This window comes from Vicia villosa, unplaced genomic scaffold (genome assembly GCF_029867415.1).
Source record: "Vicia villosa cultivar HV-30 ecotype Madison, WI unplaced genomic scaffold, Vvil1.0 ctg.001045F_1_1, whole genome shotgun sequence".
Classification (NCBI taxonomy): Eukaryota; Viridiplantae; Streptophyta; class Magnoliopsida; order Fabales; family Fabaceae; genus Vicia; species Vicia villosa.
The window spans coordinates 509462-518017 of NW_026705455.1; the positions used below are offsets into that span (position 1 = coordinate 509462).

Here is an 8556-nt window from a genome sequence, read left to right on the forward strand (position 1 = left end):
ATGATTGAGCTCTACTTAATATTTCCTCCAAGGTCCGCTCTTCTCTTCTCCCTAGTTTCTGTCTGAAGGGGTTATCCTATAGTAGGCCATTCTCAAATATCTAATACTTAAGACCTTGCACGACTCCTCTACTTCCATGTTAAATTGCATGAACCGGTCAATGTAAGACCATATGCTCTCATTCTTCCCCTGAGTGACCCGGCTTAAGGAAGCTACTATCATTTGTTTCCTTTTCTAGGCAATAAAATGAGAGGTGAACCTCTCACAGAAGTCCATACACGACTCAATGCTCTTATCCGTTAGGGCATTGAACCATAGTCAGGCAGGCCCAATGAAAGTTAATGCAAATATTTTACACTTGGAAGCTTCATCAACAAGGGAATAATTCAACCTCTTATTGACGAGTTGCATGTGCTTGTTTGGATTTCCCTTTCTATTGTATTCACCCGTTGATTTTTGGTATTCTTTTATCCAATATGAGGGTGCACAAAGGATGCTTTTACGTATTCTTAGGCGGCTTCTTGTCTACCTGGTCTTGTGGAGAAGTGTGGGGCTTTTTGTGCCTCTAGTGATACTGCGATTTTGGAGCATCATCTTTCTTCATCTCTATTGGCTCAAGGATGATAGCTTGGATTCTTTGGGACATAACTCATTGCACTTTATTTTCTCGTTGAGGAGCGTTGTGCATGTTTTCCTCGAGAAAAAGCAACCTCTCCTTGATCTCCTATGAAATCCAGCTGATCTCCGCCGTGATACACGTTACTACAAAAGAACATTTTACCATGGTTGGGAGAAGAGCTCCATCACGGATGGTGTCCCCTGGTAACAAAGGGTGTGATAGTATGTACCCTTTTTACCATCACAGGATGTTAGTCATTGTAAAAACACAATAACGCGTAACATATCACTACTATTGTAGAAATCAACTATATATGTTGAGGTCATGGGTTCAATACTATGCACCAACATTTTGGCATATTTCTCATCATTTCACCACAGTTGTTCCTTAAATCATAGTGAAAGACTTAACACACAACATTTCACAACAGTTATAGATTCCAACTGTGGATTTTATTATAACTTATGTGGAATGATTATTTCACCAACTGGTCACTAAACATATAACCTTTTAGTTTGATTTAGAAATCAATAATATGACCAAATAATCCATATTAGAAGAAAAAATTACACGTATTAATGTTTTAGAGCTTTATATAATCCATTATTTGCATATTGCTCTTAAACAGTTAGAATTTGTTTCTAATTTTTCAACTAACACTTCCTTCTATACTAGTTCATTCTTCAAAGTATTAATTAGTTTGTAGATGATACTAGTAGTGAAGTAAGTGATATAAGAAGAACTAGAAGCACTGACTTAGATTCTAATCATTAAATAGTAAGATATGGATAATAGGCTGCAGAAATCTCGAAAAACATTGATTAATGCAAGTTGTTTTTTAATATAACTCAATATTTAATATCATTATTTTGTAATTTAATTCAAAAGGTTATATATTTAGTGAAGGGTTGGTAAAATACTCAAACCACATATAATATAATAAACTCATCTTCTAGGACATGTTGCATGAACAAAATGAATGTTGGAATGTACAAGGAATGATATTAACAATAACACAAACAACAAAAATTTTCAACAAAACATCAACATACTTCAACATTTACCAACATACTTCAACACAAACAACAACATTTATCAGCATACTTCAACACAAACACCAACACTTATCAACCAAAATAACAGCTTACCTTAACATAAATAACAACTTACCCTAACAAAAGAACAACATACCTCAACAAAAACATCAACATACCTAGTAAAAAAACATCTGCAATAACACAAACAACAACATTTATCAACAATGACTTAAACCATTTAGTTATCTTAACAAAAACAACAATGTAGAAACTATAATCTCATGTTTAAAAAAACAAGACAATAAACCCTGTGTTGGACCAAGAAAAATGTTTCGCATTTATTTTGAACAAGAAAAACAAGACAAATATTTTAAACAACAACATAACTCATAAAATGTTTAATGAAAGTACCTTTCAATGAAAATATTTGTGGAAAATGGAGACAAAGAAATGAGAAAGTACCTTTTCAATGAAAAGATTTGTGGAAAATAAGGCCAAGGAAACGAGGTACTTATTTCTTCTTGCAAGGATTCGTGACACATTTCCTTGATTCATACTAGTTAAAGAAGTTATATTTGAGTTTTGAGAGATTGGGTTAAGGTGAGAGAAACTAGGGTTTCCTTTGAGCACAATCTATTTTGAAGTGATATAAGTTAGCTTTATAGGTAATATATTTCACCATGGTTGATGGCTTTTATACCTTGGGTCATTTGGAATGGATTGACATTAGTATGGGAATTAGCTTTTCGAGCCTTTGGTTGGCGTAGAACACATACCATGTAGGAAATGGTTATAGATCGCCATCTTCAGAGTCAATGTCACCAGAATAGTTGCCATTTTCGGAAAAAGTAAAACTAATCATCGACCCGTGCCACATTTTACTCACTGAATTCTTCTTGTCCTTCCTCATCAATATCTTCTGTTGTAATTAACATATTAGATGGTTTAGCTTGAGTTGGATATAAAATTTGAGATTGATCGAGTAAAATACATAACTCAATATAGTTGAATCCAGACGTTTCATGAGTAACAAACATGCTTTCAACATGCTTTTGACGTGACTCTTATAAAAAAATAGGATTTTGATAAATAATTTGTGAGATTGGACCATACATTAAGTTTCTCTCTATTATCTCTTTCAAATGTTAGAAAATTGATTTTTGGTTGAGGGCGAACCAAGTAATATCAATATTTTTGAAACAAAACTCAGATACATTGGAGACGTATATCTCTCCATTGCAATGAGAATTAACAATATAACTTGGGTTAAGAGACATTTTAGTGATTTAGGCGGTAAAATGGTTTGAGATGGTTTGAAATTCCTTTTAATAGATGTAATTCAGCAATGGTCAATGGTCAAAAAACTAGTCATCATATGCACGTTGAAGCAATTGATGCGCCATTCTTATTTTATACATTATTATCAATTGCAGGAATGTATGTAAATATACCAATAGGAATTCATCTTATTGTACAGTCGTGCCAATTGCATAAAAGCGACCCCCACCCAATTATGTAAAAGATGCACCAATTGTAGAAAAGGGTCCTACATAAAATATGAAGACGCCCCAATTGCATGCACGCTATTCTCTATGTTGCATGCATTCAACCCTTGCAGCTTTACATGAATGCACGCAACCCTATCCCCCCCCACTTTTTCTATTCATTTTATTCTAATCTCTCTTAATTTTACCCAACTAAATTTATTTTTTCTGATTTTTCCTAACACCAATCTTCGCTATAAATGCTCACTTCATTTTTCACACTACAAAACACTCATATGGAGGAAGAATTAGAAGAATACTCACTTCAAATACATTTCATCTTCTAAGGTAAAATGTATTTGTTAACTATGGGAAAGAATATAGAGGAACCACCAACAACATTGCTACTTATGTAAGTTATTTCACCTTGCTTTGTTTTTAAAGTTTTTAACTATACTTTACAATCAAATTGATTGTAATTATTTTTATGCACTCTTTATAGGAAATAAGTTAATTTCATTGTTGCGTCCATGAATATATCTCACACGACAATCACTTTCAACCTTATTTGGAGCGTGTTGGCTTTAGTTATGCTATCAAATTCACATCATATGTCGTTGATGCTAAGTTTATCTTCTCTCTTCTAGAAATATGGAGACTTAAGACACACACATTTCATCTTCCACTCAGAGAATGACATTGTGATACTCGATGATAAGGCAACAAACGACCCAATCAACATGGACAGACATGAAGGTGCGTGAAACACAAGAAAGGGGGGGGGTTGAATTGGGTTTCAAGGTTTAAAAACAATTTCTCCCCAATCAAAAACACAAGAATAAAAATAAATAACACAATTATTTTTATCCTGCTTCACTGTTAACGAAGTTACTTCAGTCCACACGCCAAATCGAGTTCTAACAGTATCCCGATAATTATTAGATAATCTTTTGCAAAAAAGATGATATGAGGGGTCACAGTATCAAACTTTCTTGGCTTAAAAAATACAATAATTTAATATTATAGGAGATATCTTCCAAATACATCTAGTTGTAGTGTGTGTGTATATATATATATATATATATATATATATATATATATATATATATATATATATATATATATATATATATATATATATAATGTATTAACGTTTGTTAAGAGATATAAACAAAATAAGATCATATAGTTAGGGCTATGCTTGTTTGACATCTCTTTAGAGATACCTTTCCAAGATGCGTAGTCTTGCTCCAAGCATGAGGTTGGTCGAGAATGCCTTCCCTAGTGCCAATAAATCGCCACACTTTCTTCTTCCCATACGCAATAAAGTAAGTTTCTAACTTAGTAAATATATACATTTATTTAATTTATACTATTTACTCTCACCTAATAATTTTTTAAATTTGTTTTAGGTGGTAGGGATGACAATGGGTAGGGGTTGGACAGAGTAATATAGTACTCATCCGCATACCCACAAAATGAAGAATCCACATACCCGAGCCCATATCCGTGTGGGTACCAACATTATAGTCGTACCCGTACCCATACCCGTTTACCTGCATTTCTAAATTAATAAAATTAATAGTACCCGTACCCATACCCAATCAATTATAATTTATTATATCATTTTAAGTTTTTAACAAAATTAATAAAAATTCAAGAATGTTATTTTTGAGTTAAGAAATAAATAAGCATTTATATTAAAATATGTATAAATTTAATAGTAATCTATTTAATAAAATTGATAAATTAACATCTGTACATAATAAAAAAATAAAAAAATATTGTGCGGGTGTGAGGCGGAGTGGATACTAAGGAACTCATACCCGCGCCCATAACCGCTTATTTTGGTGGATAATTTCTCGTGCCCATATTCGTACCATTTTGCGAGTTTTTACCCTATCCGTAGTGGATAATTTGTGAGGGTACCCACTAGGAATGAGTCTAATTGCCCATCCCTAAGTGGTCCGCCTATGTGACGGATTATGAAAGATGTCCTCACAATTGTATCGTGGCTTATGGATAATTCATAAATTACCTAGGACCAAATGATGTATCACTACTAAACTATTCATTACGTAATACATTTTTAATATTTTATTTTTAGTAAACTCACAAATACATTTGATGCATCAGTTTATTTGGAGGTCAAATCTCACTCTAAAAGATGCTTATGCAATGAATGGAGACAATGCAAACCATCTATACTACAACAACACCAATTATCATGTTCACTATTGTGGGAATGCACCATAGTGTTCGTGTTAAACTACAGTTTGGCATGCATCAAAATATCTTATATTCGTTGAGAGGAAGTAACATGTTAGACCAATGACCATTAGACAGTTGGAAAGACTTCACCGAGACAGAGTGTCGTCAATGGAGGAATCTTCGCAACTTTTTCATAACTGACTATGTCATGTCAAACGAATGTAAACCAAGTCTTCCATACATGACATGAAATAGATAAATTACAATTGGCTTTGTGTCCGAGCCTTGATACTTAGTAGACCCATGTGAACAACCATCGTCACCAAACGTCCAACACAACCAACAAAAACTTACACTCGTATCCCAACTCAACAAAATTACCAAACCACACAACAACCTTTCGTTAACGCCCAAAACAAATACATGTCAAACACTCAATCATAAAATCAAGAGTATATATACCCTTTACTACCAACAACAAACATTAGCCACCAACCCATACTCATAACAATACACACAAGAATGTCAAACACTCAATCACAAAAACAAGGGTATACCCCTTACTATCAGTAGCAAACATTAGCCACCAACCCATACTCATAACAATACACACAAGAATTACTTAAGCCAAACATAAACTTTCAAACGCCATAAAAACAAATTCATTTTTATCCCGACCAAACATTCACACCAAACCTACCCGCTCCACCAAAACTTGCTACCGCCCAACCATTACCATATCAACCCAAACCACAACACAACCAAACTATGAACGCGTTGGCAACAATTTGAATTACGACAAGGCCTTTCTAATCCAGACACGAGACTTCTTCTCAGCCACCTTAGCAGAACAAATTAAGACCTGGATGACCATTAGTATCTCCTCTGTGTGAAATCAATGGTCACTAGAATGTACTGCATCGTCAATAATATAAAAAAAATTTGAATATTTGTAATCCAATGTAAATTGTAATTCATTAACAATTTGTTTAAAATTAAAATGTTGATTATTATACTTTAATTTTATTAAATAATTGTTAGTTTGGATAATAGGTTGGAAATATGGGTTAGGTTAGTAAAAAAACTGCATTATATCAACAAACCTAACAATGAAAAACATAAATTGCACAACCAATAGAAAAAAATGTTAAGATAACTTCTCAAGCCCACAGCCATCTACACAAAGATAAAACTTCAAATTTGTAACCTCCAAAATTATACTATACAACAATTTCCAAGTAAAAATAACACCTTCAAAAGACTTACATTATTCTAGACGATCTCTGAAGCTGTAGCAAAACCTTCATTAATAGTAGACATTTGATAATCTTTCTGCACATTAAAATAACACAACAACAAAATAATTCCAAAACTATATATATTACCATAATAAAAAAATATTTCTTCTCCAAACTCAACCTCCACCATCTACCCCAACCATTCCTAACCATATCAACCACATACACATTTTTATCAATAAATAAAAAAAAACTATATAATATTTTTATTTCAAATATATATACAGAAACATATATGAGTGACACCCAAGATGTTAACTACTCATTTACAACAAAATTGACAACAGAACAATGAAAAGGATTGGTGACTACGTCCACTTGAGAGTAATAATGATCTTTATACAACATGGACGACTGAATAAGTCAGAAAATAAGTAATAAATATGATTTTTAAAAATTGTCATATTCATGTCCATAAGAAACAAACAAACAATGTCATATCATTCTTATTGTAGAAAATTTTAATTATATTTTACTATCATATTTTTATCATTTTTCAAAAAAAAAAAAATCACTTTATTTTATTTCAAAAACAACATTCAATTTTTTATATAAAAAAAACTACAATTATGTAATAATTAGTTAATAAAAAGAAATAAAAAATATTAACTTAATAATAACACCAATACCTGAAATTATTTATTATCTATAAAATAGCCTATAAACCCTACCTTTCCACTATCTAATCAAACCAAGTCAAACTCATCTTTGACTAGGAAGCTCAAGGGACACACTAAGTCCATTAATTATCTACAACAACTCTCCAAAGGTTAGATATCAAATAATTGAAGCACAAAAAAAAACATAATACTAAGAACATGAAACCTAGAAACAAGATCTAGTACAAGATATAGAAAATATACACAAGCATGCATGGCTCCTCGTACGCCATTCATTAAACCCATCACCATCTTGATGAACTCCACAAATGGCATACAGGGAGCCAGGCACACAATTAGCATACATATATCTATATCTATACATAAATATATAGATATATAAATATATAGAATCTTACCATTGATGATGATTTTTGCTTCAACAAAAAGTGATCTTGAAAGTAAAGAATTAGAGCAATTGATGAAAAACATATATACATGAGAAAGAGGTAATAAGAAGGAGAAGAAATTGAAGTTTCCTTGTATAGTTTTTCAACCAGAGACAAAAGGGTCCCTCATATCTTTGAAAAAAAAAACAACCTAGCTTTAAAGTTGGAAATTTTGAATGAAGTAAAAGCAAAGTTTGAAAGAGTGAAGACTATGTCTTTTTCTTACACCTTTATAGAATATCACAAGGTTAATATTGTTAGAAAAAATATAACAATAAAAATATTTTTTATAATTTTTTTGGCAGTGATTTTTACTGGATGATGCTATGATTTATGAGAGACTAGCTAGGGAGTGTTGGGTGTTGAATTTTATTATTACAGTACATAAAAGGGAATTGTTTAATTGATGTTCTGAAATGTGAATTTGTCTTCAAGTGTTTGGATGATATTAGATTCCTATCACCCCACTATTGAATATCTTCAGAGAACGAGATCTTTCACTCCCTTGTCCTTTTCCATTTATACTTTGTGTTGTTTCTTTTTATAATTTTATTATTAGTAGTATTGCTTTTGGTACACGTGATTTTGTATCAATAATTATAATCTTATACCATTAGGAATAGCTTAGGTACTTGTTCCTCTATCTTTGTTTTTCTTCCTTTATGTCCCTTCTTTCTACATGTTTTTGCAGGGATTTCAAATCAATTATTATACGGTCACATATGTATAAATAAGTATATATAAAGTTAAAGTACATATATAGCTTATGCAATGAGACAATTAACATTATTAGTATAGGTTTAATATTAACTACTTAACTTTATATTATCATTATTATTCTAGAACATGTGACATTTAA

The 8556-nt window shown here is 31.8% G+C and overlaps 1 long non-coding RNA gene across 1 annotated transcript; it reads right to left on the minus strand.

Annotated features, from left to right (window-relative positions):
• Nucleotides 1–4532: 4532 nt before the first annotated feature.
• On the minus strand, nucleotides 4533–7865 carry LOC131632868 (uncharacterized). The gene is made up of 3 exons (XR_009293163.1): nucleotides 7668–7865; nucleotides 6618–6683; nucleotides 4533–6266 (listed from the first exon to the last, which is right to left on the minus strand). It is a non-coding gene; the product is annotated as an uncharacterized LOC131632868 (long non-coding RNA).
• Between the last annotated feature and the right edge of the window lie 691 nt (nucleotides 7866–8556).